The sequence below is a fragment of the Betta splendens genome, chromosome 3 (assembly GCF_900634795.4).
Source record: "Betta splendens chromosome 3, fBetSpl5.4, whole genome shotgun sequence".
Taxonomy (NCBI): Eukaryota; Metazoa; Chordata; class Actinopteri; order Anabantiformes; family Osphronemidae; genus Betta; species Betta splendens.
In genome coordinates, this window is record NC_040883.2 from 7,422,999 (window position 1) to 7,439,745 (window position 16,747).

The following is a 16,747-nucleotide window of genomic DNA, read 5'->3' on the forward strand; positions in this document are numbered from 1 at the left end:
CAGGCGCACTGCAGGAACGCTCCTGCTTCAGACGCACCAAGGAGAGACTACAAACTGTGAGGAGAGGCTTTCGTAGGGCGCAGGTGGACCTTGGAGTGTGCGGACATCATTAAAAGATGGATGGGTCATAGGTGATTGAATGGTTCCCTCAGGTGGCGGGGGGGGACGGTGATGGAGGGAAAGCGGAGGCACTGATGGAGGGTTGTGTGGCGCAGTAACAGGCTGCTGTGGGGGGGCAAGGCCCCGCTGGCCGGGTTGAGAAAGGGCACAGCGGAGCCCTGGACTTGAAGAGAGCGCGGGAGGCGAGTGGTCGGGGAACTGGGAGACGGGCTCAGCAGGTCACACGCGGTGACTGGGCAAGCGGGACCACGGACGCCGGCTTATTTTCAGAACACATCGATTCAAGTTCGCCCAGTTTTCCACACAGAACTTTCCTTATTGAATATTTTTTACCACCTTATATCAAAGCATCGCTGTGGGACTTTAATTAGAATGAACGGAGCTGCTCTCTCAGGCAAGGTCAGTCGGTACATTTGCAGATCCACTAATCTAATCACCTTGAGTAAACCAAAGTAATTTGTAAATTATAATTATTGTCCCCTGAGATTCTATATTAAAAACTAACACAATTAATGCTCAACAAGTCATGAATTACAGAGTAGGACACACATCAGGGATGTTTGGAACCGTCCTGTCAACCTGTGCTGATTTGCACTCGAATGTGTACGGTTGAGACCCGGTTGCGTTTGGACTAATTTAATCTTTGAAGGCGTGAATCCCGACCTCCTGCCTCAGACTTTCTGATGTGGGATCACGCTGTCTCCTCATTAGAACCAGACCTAACTTCATCATTGTGCACAGAGCATCAGCCCAGTGTGTGACACCATAGCAGAGCTTCATATACTGCGCTGTAAGATGATGTCATGCAATAATGGCAAAATCCACAATAAAGAACATGCAATGTGAACAAACATTAAGTAACTAACGCTTAGTAGAAATAGCAGAAATGCTGCAAAAGTTGTATAATTTGTGTATTTGTGTACTTGTATGTCTGTTTAATAATTAAGGGAACTGTGAATTTAATTAAGTGTGAATGTTCTATTGCAGCACATGGATGTTTTCCAGGGCATCCACAGAATGTATTTAATCCTGTTTTTGCTTAATCACATTTTGCTTATTATTACTTGCAGTAATGACAGAGAACGGGGGCTGCTCTCGAGTGGCCGCAATGGCTCAGGGTGACGACTCAAGGAAGAACCCGCGTCCTCGTCTGTGCCAAGTGATGTCGTTTAGGAATTCACGCGCAATGTACACATCACAGCCTGCGAAGCATCTCCGCCGCCGCCACCGCCATCGCCGCTTGGAGCGAAAACAAACAAAAATGAGCTGCTTGAGGTTCTACTTGTGAAACTTTGGAAGAAACACTCCATAGTTCACATCCCATGACTAATGTGTTGGGAGTGCGCTACTCTGCGCCCCGTGAGTGACAGCCAGACAAAGTAGGAGAAAGGGGAAAAAAAAAGAAAAGCAAACAGACAAATCAATTGGAGCACACATCAAAGGGGAGAAAAATGAGATGACAAAAAAGGGAAAACATCCATAAAGTTGTTCTCAAACTCTTTATTGAGGTTATATTAGTGCAATCTATCAGTGATGTACTGGAAAATCCATAACCCTACAGTGGAATTTCACCCCAGTGTGCTGTTCCCCTTTATGAAGTGCAATCTCATAGCTGGACTGCATGCCTCTACGGAGCTCATTTTTCAAGCCGTGTGACATGGAATGGCCATGTCAGAAACACAGAGGCGTTGACTGGAGGGGGGCCCCATTCTTCTGCCATTTATCCATCACAAAAAGTCTTGTGGCGCAGCCGAACGGCCCCCGCGCGGTTAAATAAGACTCCGCGCCATCGCAAATTCAATTTGTGATTGATTAAGTGCGTCTGGCTGGAGTCGGAGCCTGTTTGCCGCATATCCGGGGAGCAAAAGCAACGCTCGAATGAGGATTTGGAGCTGTGGTGCCACTAAAAGCTTCATGTGATGCTAGTGGAGTATTGTAGAAGCGCTGCGTAAACCCTCTCCGTGTTCAAAGGTCGCCTGTCTGACAATCGGAGGAGAGGCGGGGTTCACGCTGGACAGGTCCCAGTCTAGTACCTGGAGATGCTCCAGGGGGTTGTATTAATTGAGGCCCATGTTGGTCGTTGCTGCTGCATTAACAGAAATGTCATATTGTACCTTTAACCTGTCTGGGCATCCAGGTGGGAGACACTCGGAAGTGGGATAAATCAGATTTACTGTATGAAGTGAAAGCAGCGGCGCACCACTTCCTGTTTCCTGTGACCGGCGTGAGCTTCACAGGTCCCGGTTTGAGGTCGTGGAACAGTGGAGGCGCTTGTTAATCGGCGGCACTGCAGAAGGTCCCCTTCCCGTCGCGCACGCCGTTCCGGCGTTAACGTCCCCCTGTGAAGGTACCGAAGCCCATGTACAAGAACAAGGAGAGCCTTGTGAAGAAGTAATGGCTGTTTATATGGGCCGGGATGCGAGGAGCTGTCAGAGTCTGCCTTTAAGGTGATTTGCTGGAATGTCACAGACGAGTGGGGGGCGCGAGGAGGTGAATCACGGATTGTCAGAAATCAATTCTCTGGGCTGCACTCTGGGGAGTGCTCCAGTCATTGTCAACAATAGACAAGATGAATAAACCAAATCTCCTGGAGAGCATGTAATAATCCCAGACATAATGGCATTGCCATATAGGATAATTCAATCTGAGCTTGGAAAAGGCAACTGTTGATCAGCGCTAAATTAAATATTTCAGACGCGTGCTTCCGTGCGAGTCCCCGAGCTCCCTCCACCCGACACCGCCCCCCCCCCCTCGGCAGCCGCCGCGGCCCGGTCCGACCCGCTCCCCTCTTCAATCAGCTTCATCCCCTCATCTCGGAGGAGACGTGAGAAATCCGCCAGGTTGAACCGCCGATGGATCACACGCTCTGTTTCATCGCCCGCCGCTTTTTACATTTTCTCCAGGCTCATTACGGCTCCCGGCGGCCGCTCGCCTTATACGCGTGGCGTCGCACCCCTATGTCAACAAGCTCAGCAGCTAAACACTTCAAACAATGCAAGTTTAATGAGCGGCAAAGCGGCGGCGTACCTGGGGGCGCGGCGCTTTTCTCCGTCCCCAGCGTCTCCACTGGCTCTTTAAGACTGCTGCGCGCGCGTCGCTCGTCCTCGCCTCTCGCTGCCGGAATGTGACATCGCATGTCGCTGCATATTTTGTCGGAGTGATTAGCCCTAAATCTATTGGCATGGAGCCTGCCTGGATTTCAAAGGCACTCTGAAGAGTTAGGATATTAGACCAAAATAAAACAGAGAGCTCCCATGTTAATTTAATTACTGGGCACAGTTTTCGCTCGCTTTCGAACATCACAGAAAAAGTGTCAAACTAATGCACCAAGTAGTTACAACAAATATGGCAAGGTGTTGTATTGTATTTTCCAGTATAATTATATAATAATATTTACTGCTGTGCCACAACAAACCCAAAACAGGTTTTTATGTATTTTCCACCGCCATAGTTGTGAAAAAGTACAAATAAATACAGTAGTACTGTTATAATTTCCTATTGTGAGTTTTAAACTGTTTCATTCCCCCCACATCTCCTTTTTCTTATATCCCATCATGCATGTGGTGAAGTGCTGCAAGCAGAACGCCCTGAAGCAGCCGTCTCGTAAGAATATTATGTTTTGTTGAAATGAAAGTACAGTAAACTGCAGCAAATACATGTTTTTTTGGGGAATATAATTACAACTAGATTACACTGTTTAAAAACTTCAGCAAGGATAGGTTAACTATGACAAATGTATATACACAATAATTGTATAATGCATCCAATCTACAGCATTCCATTTCTTTTCTAAATATCCAATCTTGCAGTGGTGCATTAGGTTTCGTGACTACAGCTTTATTAAGGTTGGGTTCAGCCGCTCGCAGCACTTGATTAAGGTCAGGGAATAATGGTAGGTTTGGATTTATTAGAGAAAAATCTGACACCAAAAGTTCTGCAGTGATGCACCAATGTGTTCAAGTGTGAAGCAGCAGTCATGGATGAACACATGCACTCGATGCACGGGGTTCTCACTCATCTTTTCTGAACGAGTTAATGCTTCCAGCTCTTCAGGAACTACAGTAAGCGGTCTGAGGACTGTTGTGCAAAGTAAAATCTCAACCACTTACTGCATCGCAGGGGAAATACCAGTGATCAGGTTCAGGTGAGGCTTTTCCTGGTGAGGTTCCAAACACTCGCATGTGGAGCATCCTCCCCCTCCCACCGGGGCTTTCTCGCTGAGCTGCAGACCCCCACCCTGCTTCTGAGCACCCCCCACCCCCCTCCCTGCAGCTCCCCTGTGGCTGCTTAGCAGAGGATGGACAGGGTGGTCTCGCCGCTGAACGATCTCGCAGCTCGCGCTCTCAAAGCCACGGAGCGAGCCTTGAGACTCCTTCAGAGACTGAAACAACGCCGTTGTGCTGCATTCGGGTCTTGCAGGTGCTGCAGAGAGCTATTGGTCCCAGCAGCTCGGGATTTGTTTCACTTTTGATGCTAACGACACAAGCAGAAGTGACAAGTGCCTAACGAAACTTGAACTGGCTTTTGAAGCAGCTCCATTAGCAGGTCAGCGCTGGTGTTTATGTGTAGAGTGCAGTAGTTTGGTATTAACAGCACTGACATGTAAATGGGGAGAGATAAATATCCTTGATCCTTAAATTTATATTCTTTAGTCAAGCAAAAGTAATTCAGAATTCCTGAATGTATTTTCTATGCTAATACCTTCCCACAATGTTTCATGTTTGTTAATGTCAGATGATAATTGTCCAGTGGATCAGAATATTGATTTAAAGAGAAAAATATATACTTCCCAAATGAAAAACCTACTACAAATTAGATTCCAGCTCGTCCGTCTGCACGTCTCCTTCTTTCTCTTTCTCTCTCTCTAATCTCCCGTCACTGTCTGTGCGGACATCAAAAAAATAAAGTTAAAAGGAAACACTGGAAACAATACAGACATTCAGAGACAGGACATACAGCATCTCCTCTGCTTTCTTTATTTAACGCACATGCACGCACACACACACACACACACACACACACACACACACACACACACACACACACACACACACACACACACACACACACACACACACACACACACACCGTCATCAGCCTTCAGCAGCGCTGTAGGTGATGAATGACACTCCGGTTGGTGATCAAAGCAGGTGAGTGGAGCCGGGTAGCAGAGAGGTGGTTCCTTCTAACACTTCAACATAATGCTGCTCCTGTAGCCCTCTGGCTCCACTCCTCCAGGTACAGCGCAGCCCTGTCATCTTCCTCTTCTGTTATTTATCTGTGGCACAATAACATTGATCACTCAGGCATGGCACCAAAAAAAAAAAAAAAAACCCTATAAACTAAACTCCACAAAAAACATGTGAATTGTTGTTGTCTCATCTCCGCTGCCGCATTTAATAAGTGCCTTCTGCTAAAGAGAACACATGGGTATGTTTTCAATGCATGTGAGTGGAGGTGGAATTAGAAATGATTCTTCATTGTGTTATTTCTGCAGGAGGCTTTTTGTGCTGCCACGCTGCTGATTCTCCTCCATTGTAATTGCCTTGGGCTGAGAGAGGGGTCATGACTATAGGAGGTGGAGGCGCTGGCGCTGCTTACACGTCTGTACCAGAGCTCAATATTTCAAGCTCTGAGCAGCCGTCCTCTGCTCCCTCGTGGTCCCGGAGTGGCTGTCACACATCACGGCTCCCCCGGAACACATCCGCGGTGCCTTTATTACTCACGGCGCACACGTATGCCCACACACCGGCACACTCTGCACACAGGGTTCACGCACACACACACACACACGCAACAATGCGCGCACAGAGGTAGCCGTCATGAAAGTTCTCTATCGCGTATCGATCCAGCCGCTACTGGAAATCCAGTGTTGCACTTTCGTCGCTCACTCTTTCAAACGTTACAAAAGGAAAAAGCCTGGACTGTAAAATAAAGGTGGTTTTTGTTAAGCAACATACTGCCACATTATTCAACTTTCTCCTACTCATTTCCCAAACAATTTCTCTTGGAAAAAGAATGAGCAGAGATTTCCATTGTACCACTGCTGCCAAAGTCTGTGTTTATCATGGCGCATCATGCCTGAAATGTTATATTTACCCATACTGCATAGATATTTACATATTTGCACAAGGCAGAGCAGAAACAAGCTGGTGTCATGTGGGTGTATTTAAGCGTTTAAACACTAACTTAACATTAAAGATGCTTTTTTTGAAGTTTTAACTTGCAGTAATTCCAGATATTCACAATGAGGTCTGAAGCACTGGAATTTCACAGATGGATATGAAACATTTGAGGATGTGCATTTTAGCATTTCATATCTACAGATAAACATGGATATAGATGTAGATGTGGATACAACACGGCACTGTGTCATCCACATTACAAGTCATCAACAATAGTATGTAACTAAGAATAGTCACATACTGTAAGATGTCAGTGGTGTTTTTTAAGCCTTGACTATTAAATGAAGTTCAGCAAAACTATGAGATAAGTTGTTTTAACTTGTGCTTTGTAGCGTGTTTGAAAACCACTTAAATAACGGCATTAAAATCTGCAGTAATTGTAATTTTTACCTGTGGATTTGACTAGTAATGGTTGCACTCGTTGAAAAGGTTAAATCAAGATGAAGACCAAAGGGCAGTTTAAGTACAAATAAAGTTAGTGTGCGAGAGAAGGGAAAATCAATTTGAGGCTCTGAGAAATTAAAGAAACCACCGGTGTTCGGAGCAAAGATAAAAAGAACGCCTCGGCCAAGAAGAACAACACCAGCTGATCACAGAAACGCTGTCGGAGCTGTTAGGAAGCGTGAGCCAGTGATATGAACAATGAGCTCCACCGGAGCAGGGCTGAAGCTACAGCACCTGATAAAGACTGCAGACGCCATAGCACACGAGGCAACCCCTTCATTAGTGCTGAGAATCAGAGGAGTCGTGTTGAAATTTCTGGAAGCACCGAAGAGCTCCGCCAAATAAGTTCTGGCAGGACATTGGATGAACAGATGAGAGCAAGATAAACCTCAAACAACATGATGGAAAGGCCAAAGCGCGGAGGAAGAAACGATCTGCTCATGATCCAGGCCATAAACGATGGTACGTGTGCTGTGGAGCGCAGATAGCATCATGACTTGGACCTGCATGGCTGCCAGCGGAGCCGCTTCATTAATCTTTATCCATGATGTAACTCATGATGGAAGCGGCGGAATGAGTTCAGCAGCATAAAACTAATTGGGAGAGGCTTTAGTTCCATCATGCAACAGAGGAGCTATTCTGTTAACTATACTATCTGGTTATAAAGGGTTTGGAATTATATGTAAATATTTAAAATTGCAAGAAAAGTACAGCTCACAAACACATCAAAAATAACATGGAAAAGACAAAGAAGTTCTTGTAATGTCACTAAGCCGCAAGTTTTTACGTACAGTAGTTGGACCCCATGTCGTGTGATCTGGATGTGAAAGGAACAAAAAGACGCCACTGTAAAATGACCACAAACACAAACCGTCGCGCGCAAGTAACTTGTGATAGAAATTGCTCCAAAGGAGGAAATCAAATTTGTCGCGCTCGAGGAACGATGAGTGAACAGACGCACTTCTGTTGTGAGCTACGTTACACTAATAATAAAAACTGCGTGGCTAGAAGATACAGTAGATATGATTGCAATTTCACTGCGATTCCGATGCAGATGCTATGAGCGATATGACCAATATAAAGCGAATATGATGCTGGCACTATTGAATTTCAGAGCCCCTATGAATTTTGCAGCCAAAAAGCGCGTACATGAACCAGCAGACTCCGTTTTTCCTCTCTGCTTAGTGCACAAACAAATCTACTGTAAGTAAATGTTGTGTCCAACGGCCACTAGACTGTCTGTGTTTTACATCCATGCGTTTCTGTATTAAGAGCTCATAGTTTGTTATGCGGAGCGGTGACACCTTGCCTGACTTTTCCCATACTTCCTGGAAAGCTGCTGGAGAGGACACGCACTTTGTCTCATTGCTGAGTATGATTGGTTGTCTCCAGCGCGTCAGAGAAAATGTGAAACGGAGCTCAACTTTTCCCAACTCTGACTTTGGGCACCGAGGTGCCAAAAGTTTTTGTGAGATGCTCCATTCCCAGTTAATGGTAGAGTGTGTTTGGAAGTTTTACATATGAGGAATAGTGTTTGGTCTTTTGAAAAAAAATGAAAGAATATGTGAGAAATGGCGACAAGGCCTTTTTGACCTTGTTATGACCTACAGTGCAGCTGGTGGACATGAAGAAATTTTTAGGGTTAATCACATGGTTTCAATCTAGACCAACCAGCATGCAGACCCAATCATAGAAGCGGGACGTGTCCACGTGTGTGCTGCTGAAAAGGAAAATAAAAAAATTAAAACTAAAGTAAAGCTGGAGACACAATAAAACCGAGACACGTTGGTTAAGGTTATGAAATCAGTTGTTAATCTGTGTTCTTTCATGTCCTTTTTTTCATGTCATGTTTACACAGTTTCACATTGAAACAGCACAGTGAATTTAACTGTTTTTACACAGGCAGGTGATGTCTTTTGAAGAGTCTAATTTGTACTAAGTCAGAGACAGAGCAACAGTGTGGCTCAAAAAGAATTAATCCTAAGTATAGGGTCTAGGGTGAAGAAGCAGTAGACAAATACTTGTCTAGACAAATAGACAAACTAGACAAATAATAAGAAGTACTTATAATAAATAGAAAGATGAAACCTAGATAATGAAGAATGTAAGAAACTTTAATATTTTATAACATCTATATATTTGCCTCATGTACTGGATAGATCTTTATTTGTCCGTTGTATTCAATTAACTTTCTTTCAAATTACATCATAAAAACTATTTATATAGGTAATTTAATAAAAATTTAAAAAAATCTAAATATGTAAAGGCACTGTACAATGTGATTAATGAGTCTGAGTGCGTTCGGCTACTTAACTGTATTTGATTTATCTGGATGAACTCATTTGGCGTCGAATACAGATTTTTGCTGTCTGAACAAATTCTGACTTGAGTCCTGCTTTTTTTTGTTTTTTTGATGATGCTGCCGTAGTAAAAACAGTGCATGTTACTACTGGGATCATCGCTGCGTCTCCATGTATTAGACATAACCTTCTCCTGCTCACTCAGAGCGCGTGGGCGACTGGTGGGCGTAACATCTCACACTCACAGGCGGGCAGTTCTATCTGTGGCTGAGAATATTTTGTCAGCTGGTTTAGTCATGTCAGCGAGGGAGCATTAATCACGGGGTATCAAAGATGTGTGTAAACAGCTTAACCTGAACGAGACAAAACCGGCATTTTCAGAAATAGCCTGTTTTTATTGCCAAATGACATTGAAGGCGTTCGCGCCGACACTCTGAACGTTGGCTTAGTGGCTATTATGAGCGCCGGCTGGTGGTTCTGCATCCTCCTCGAAGCGTTGCTCGCTTGGTTTTGCCTGGTTGTTCTTCGCGCAGACAAAGCAGTTGACAAACAGCAGCGCGATTGTCGTCGAGACGGCAGAGAAACAGGCGAATGAGCCGCACAGTGGGAATAAATGACACGTTCCGTCTTTACTGTGATGATAACCGGTGTCACCACCTCGTTGAGTGTAAAACAGCTATTTAGAGCACCCACCACTGTTAACGTGCATCCATCACCGTGTTAACATAGAGTGAGGCCTTTCAAATTCCACATGATGAATGGCAACTATTCAAAATAAAATGTTACATATTTTTTTATTTAAGATCTTTAGCTGATGCCCGGCTGCTGTTGCCCACGTGGGTTTCAACCCATCAGTGGGAATCAAAGTTACATGACTGCACGTGCAATCATCGCCTGGTGATTGCATATGGAGCGGTTCACCTGCAGGCCACTATTGATGGGCCTGTGATGTAGGTTGTAGCGATGCTACGGTGAGATTGCAGAGCAGAAGCTCTCCGCCGTCTGAGCCACCGAAGCTCAGGGCGAAATAAGACAGAAACACACGTTTCTGCAGCTGCAAACACACGGAATTCGAGCGCTGCGGAGAAAAGCGGCGTGTGATAGACCGCAGTGTTTCCATCACAAAGACATTTTAATATCACATTGTCCAGGCACGTCCACTTTTGTGTAGTGAACCAAATTACTCTCCTCTTTCATGTAACAGCCCGAGTCGCTCCCACAGGCGACTGGAGGCCGGGCGGAGACGGCCTCCGTTAATGGACTTGTAGCCGGCTGTGGTAGGTGGTGCTTTGGCAAGAGAGGTCCTCCTGAAATGAAATGCAGGGAGATTAGCTCAGCGTGCACGAGATAACCTCGGTGTGAGGCAAGTTTCCTTACCGCTAATAGCAATTACCCCCAAGTCACACACACACACACACACACACACACACACACACACACACACACACACACACACACACACACACACACACACACACACACACACACACACACACTTCGCCACGTTCAAACGTATTCCAACTGAACTACTGCATCGCCTCGACTCGAATGGTTTTCACTTCAGGCCTGGACGGTTCAGACTGGGTGACCCACAGATTCTGCCTGAGGTCTCTTTAATCCCTGGGGCTTTTTAATAAAAATGCAGCAACCTCCCTCGCTGGTGAGCAGAGGATCTCTAAACAATTACCTCAAAGTCCTAGGCTATCTCCTGGGTAAGCCTCTATTTACATATGTCCAAGAAGCAGCCGCTCCGACGCTGCCTCTGACTGATTGATTCCAGTCCGGAGCCTCCGTTTGCCGACCCCCCCCCCCCACACGGACCGCGTTTCGTGGTGGATCTGTCCAGATGTGCGGGCGAATGCGACTAAACGCTGCCTGCATGCAGACGATCCCTCAAAAAGACGCAGGGCGATGCATGTGGTAATGGGCCGCACCCTCCTCGTTAGCGCGTCGCCCTCACATGTGTTGCTGAGCGGGAGAGAATTTCCCAGAATGAGCCTCAAAGAGGGAAGGAGGTGAGCAGGGAAAATGAAAGATGAGCCACTATGACAGAGTAATTGTGCAGTGGAAAGTATCAGTAACCTAATTAACACTGCGCCGTAGCCTTTGCCACGTTCAGATCCTCCTCTGATATGTTTTGTGATGCGTTCTGACACTGTAGTTAGGGGAATCATTTCCTAGCTCATGGTGGTATGAGCAATGTAATTGCACTTTAGGGTTTAGAGTTATTGCATTATGCAAATGACTTCAGAGTAATGTGGAGAATAACTTAATGATGTCCCCAACCAGTTGGACTTATCTTGACAGAAAGTCAAGAGTTTTCCATGTTTTGCTATTAAAGCATATTATTATTGTCATACTGTACTGAATTTAGGGAGGCGTCTTATTGGACAGCTGCTCCTGTCAGTTTTGTCTGCACCATGAAAATGTCCTAAGATTTTATTAAGATCTGATGAGACTTGTTGTCAAAAGGTTCACACGTAACCATTGTTTCTGCTCTGTCTTTTGTGCTTCTGGGCGGAAATCTGTCAAGTAGAAATATAAAACTAGAGCCTTGGTCTACGTCAAGCTGGCTTGGGTTTGACATACATACATTTAGCCTTAGCCTTAGGTGAATTCAATGGCAAATAGTCCCCTAAATATGTTTGCCTAAACTAAATTGCAAATGCTTATTTATTATGACCAATCTGTCCCTCTAACCTCAAGCAAGATTTCATTTCTAATCTAATCATAAAGTTGAAATGGACTTCAAAAATCAATGCAGCTCATCCACCCCAATCTCCTTACAGTTCACTCTTCATTGGAAAAAAATATTAATTCCTACAAAAATGTTGCATCAAAGCGGTTTCTTTTTATAGAAAGTACATCTTTAGTGTTCAGTAGATGTTGCCATAGAAATACTACATATTGAAAGAACACCATTTAAAAAAAATAATCTCGAGCTGACGATTGTAACTTTGATACATCATCCTTCCTTCCATTCCAATGATTCTGGTGAGCAGGACGAGCGAACCCTGACGGACGTAGGGCTGATGAACTTTGGCATCTCAAACACAGGGAAGCGCAGCGGGTCCTCCTCCTAATCTCGCTCTTTGACTGCTACTGCTGCTCCGTGACGATCCCTCGTTCTAAATTTACATCAAAATCTTTCTGATCAGTGCAGCTGCTCTCAGCAATGGTCAATTCAAGGTTTTGTGTGTCTGCCGGGGTCCTTATGCTGGCTGGCAGATGTTCATTAGCCAGCTAGCCTTTCATCTCGTTATGGAGAACAATGGTCTGGCACTCTGTCCTGCTCTTTCATGAGCTAATAAGGCATCATATCTGACCTCAAACCAGGCAATAATCCATTTGGCGCCCAACACCTGGTCTCAAGCCGAAGTTCAGGGCTCAAGTTGCCAGGAACTTGACAAACTTCTGCAGGCAGCCACAGTTTTGCCTTCTAAGATTGCTGTGTGTTTGTCTGAATGTGTCTCACAATCTAATTTATGCTCCACCCCCCTGTGGTGCATCATCTGTCTTTGCAGTGCTCTGCTGTGCGCCGTAGATGCATTACAGCTCTGGGTTGCTAGTGAACTAGACAGGTTTCGTTTTTGAAAGAACGCTGACATTTTCTGAAATGCTTTTATTTGCTTTCCTACCAAGACTTAGGTGAAAAGATCAATGCGCTTTCTATAAGTGTGTGTTAAATATGAAGCAATAGCAAGTAGCTGGTAAAGTCAGCCTAACACAAGGCTTTTGAAGACAAGTCCTGTTTCCCATTTTGTTGCTAATATATTTTAAGCCGCTGCAGGGGTCGAACTTCCGAATTACAATAGAGAGATAAATATTAAATACATACTGCTTTTATACACTGCACGTCAAGAAAATGATGCAAGCGTCTTCTTTTTTCAACCTGCTGCTGGTGGTCAGCCCACGAAGCCCAGCGTGTTTTGCAAGTGTTCCATCTAAATCATTGGCAGCATATGTCAAATGACCGTCTCTCTCTTTCTCTCTCTCTCTCACTCACACACACACACACACACACACACACACACACACACACACACACACACACACACACACACACACACACACACACACACACACACCGCTCGGTGTTATTTCCACTGTGGCCTCCGGAGCGGGCCACTCCACTGGGCTGAGCTAACTTAAGGGTTGCAGGGTAACTGTGGTCATCAGCCTGTCACCAGCAGTTACATTATGTGACACAGACATGTGGTGTGAAGCATCAACATGTCATCTTTGACTGGAGCACGGGGCATCTCGGTGTGGACGCCTCACTTTGTGCCACAGCTGCCTGTGTCTTGTGGAGGAGAAGAGCAGTCGGGTACTGACTTGTTTACGACAGTCGACCCTTCACATGTATGTCCTCCACATTACAAACATGTGTACAGACATAACATTGTACAATAACAACAACAAGTTTGATGCCCAAAACGAAAAGAAAGCCTCTTTAGAACAAAACATCCTTGTTTAAAGTTTGAACAGCTGTAGTACCTTGACATGCAGTAGTATCTAACACAATCCAAAAATGTCTGCTTTCTATGATTCATTTTAGACAGAAGCCAAGGTCTTCAGGAGGGAAGTTTTTTTTTATCTTGAGGTCATAATTATTTTATTGGACTCTGAATCTAATTTGCAAACATGATAAAAATATAAAGTTCCTTTTCAGCCTCTGTCCGTGGTCCTGAACCATTTAGAGGGTTTTAAAGAGCACCACGGTCTTCTAACGTTTGCAGTAATATGGCACTGAATCTGAAACTGAACAGGTCAGAGTTCACAGGCAGGTGACTTCGCTTTGTGCGCTAAAGTAGTGATAATAACAAAACGCAGAACGTTTTAGATTCATCACAAATCCCAAGTCCAATAAAACCCATAGAGTTTCCACATCCAGTCACCATGCATTTTCTTCACTTATCAAGTATTTCACATCCTAAACTTGTGTCTACGTGTATTTATATGCTGCTCGTGCTCCTAAAAACTATTTTCTTCTTCTGCAGCACTTGACTTAAAGGACAGCGCGGCGACGCCTTGGAGCCCACATGTTTGCAGCCCGAGGTGACTACAAAGTGTGACTGAAAGGCCGTGATTGCTCCTAGGAGGACTGAAGGGTGTACTATTGCAAATCCATACCAAGCCATGAGCTGATTGATTCCAAATATTACAAAGGCGAGCGCTGAGGTCACATTTAATTGATTTCTCAGAGACAATTTGCTGAACAAAATTTAATTTAAATTTAAGCCGCCCGGCCAAGCAGCTCTTGTGAGAATCGGAGGAAAAACGAGTGGCAATTGCTAGATCAGCGTAGGTATACAAACATTTGCCTTGGTGCCCCTTTGAAATTGTTGCAAATAATATTCAAATGCACCATGTAGTGTGTGTGGAGAGTACAACTCACACGGTTATCAACATTTTATTAGTATATTTTGCTTCGCCCTTTCTTAAAGCGAAGCATCTTTAGCAATACAGTTAAAAGCACAATGCCACCAAATGCATTGTGTTGCTTTAGGAGCGCCTGATGTGAATCATAATGTCGACGCCTCTTTTATATTTAAATTCATACATTTGAAGCGCTTTCCGCATGCCACTCTGCAACATCCTTTTGACAGACACCTGAAAAAGCTGTATGTGTAAGCGGGCATTCATGGGAATAAGCTTTGAAGCGATTACATTTGATAGCAATCTTCAATGGGACCTTGAATGACAGCTATGCATCTGTTTGGAGACAAATGCAAAACAAAATGCTGCCACTCAACTATGGTTTCGGCGGCTCCCCTGTCTATAAGTATGAAGGCGAAAATCTCACCTAGAAAACAATGGAATAGAAAGACGCCTCAGACTGGCTGGGTTGTCGCTCAGTGCCCAGTAGACAAAGTGCGGAGTAACAAACATTCCACCATCCCACCACTTGCTTCTGACAGGCAGACTGTGGTGCATTTCATATCCGTCTGATCAGAGGCGAAATAAAAATATCATAAAGTGGCGGTCGAGCAATTACAAAACGTCAGACACAAGTGTAGCGGATGACTTTGACGCGCACATTACAAGTGCACTCGTGACGGGAACAGACTTATTCGTGTCAGTCTTTGTTGTGCTGTTGTCTGTTCTGAACAGGGTGCTGTGCTGCACTGGGACACAATTGCTTTAGTTTCCCGTCCCTGCCTCCCATCGTTCATGAAAAGAGGAAGAAAAAAAAAAACCCTGAAAAAGCATCACGGTTGACACATCTTTGATACCGTTCATTTATTTCGTCTCTGGACGACGCATTTCAAAGAGGGCCAAGATGCCGGCGTTGCCAAATGTGTCCCAAATAAACGCTATTCCAGCCAGGATGGGAGCTCCTTGGAGAGTGTCCTAGCCAACGGCAGTAAATCAATGGGCCCGCGCCAGCATCCCGGCAGCCCCGGTGCAGGAGCGCACAGTGGGGGGGGGGGGGGGGGGGGGGGGGGGGGGGGGGCGGCCTCAGTTGACTTGGCAGCTCAAAGGGCCTCTGACCGCGAGCCAGCCGGCTCCTCGGGGAGCGAGCGGCACCTCTCGGGCCTCTAAGTGAGGGAAGATGGAAACCGAGCGGGGGAAGAATTACAATGAGGTTTACAAGAAGCAGACAGTAAAAAAAGAGAGAGAGAGAGAGAAAAAAACAGGGAGCGGTGGGGGATGAGAGAGTTCCACCAAACACATAGAACCAACAGGAGTGGGAGTCGCGCACTGTGTAGATACTTTTATCTAAAGCACACAATGTCGAGTACGGTCTCTTTGAAAACACAACAAACTACTGGAGCACTTGGAGATCTACATTTATACGGCGGCGGCTTGCTTTTGACAGATAGGTGCAAGGAAATGTCCTTGAGAAGTGTGTGTGTGCGTGTGTGTGTGTGTGTGTGTGTGTGTGTGTGTGTGTGTGTGTGTGCCGTGTCCGTGCTAAATCACTCAAAACAAAAGGACCAGATAAACCCATTCATGTTCATCTCTAGTAGCCCATATCCTCCTGCTTCCATATCTCCTCGCTCTCAACATCAATTAATGTGTGTAAGCGTTTAAAAGTAATCTCTATCATTTAATGAATCCAAAGCTCCTCGGCAGAATGCGGGGAGCCCCACATCAACTCACCAGCTGCTACCTTTAAAGTCCCCGACCGTTTGAGTCGGGCTCTGGTGGCTAGTTGGGATATTGATGTGGCGCCGTCTGCCAGCGCGCGCCGTCCCCCTGGCGGCTCGCCAGCCTCTGCAAAGACGTTAGCGAGGAAAGTCGTAACCCGGCGGCGCGAGCGGCGGCGATGACGTCATCTGCGCGCGTCGCGGTCCGTCGGCGATGCCTCGCGCGCGCGCACACACACACCTGCCTCGGCAGCGGGAACCTGCAGCCACGTTAGTCATTCCACTATGCTAATGTGTGTCTCATCTACATTATTCAGGAGCTTTAGCTCCGTGTCAAACAAAGGCAAATATTTAGAACTAACAAATAGCACATGATCGGCCTAATGAGGAACGAAAACAGAGGCGCGTGTCGTGCTCATAGCCCCTGGTGGAGAGCGCCCGCCATCTTCCCTTTGAGCAGCAGCTAGTCATGTTGTGCTTGTGGGTTATAGTATGTTGTGGAAAATGAGATTAACTGGAAATAGCCTGATGAGCTGTGGCACCGCGACCTCTTGGCCTGTTGTTGTGCGGACTTGGTTTTGCACACGGCTGCTGGTGGGTTACT

The 16,747-nt window shown here is 45.6% G+C and overlaps 1 long non-coding RNA gene across 1 annotated transcript; it reads right to left on the reverse strand.

Annotated features, from left to right (window-relative positions):
- Positions 1-10,162: 10,162 nt before the first annotated feature.
- On the reverse strand, positions 10,163-16,315 carry LOC129603916 (uncharacterized). The gene is made up of 2 exons (XR_008694272.1): positions 16,157-16,315; positions 10,163-10,356 (listed from the first exon to the last, which is right to left on the reverse strand). It is a non-coding gene; the product is annotated as an uncharacterized LOC129603916 (long non-coding RNA).
- Between the last annotated feature and the right edge of the window lie 432 nt (positions 16,316-16,747).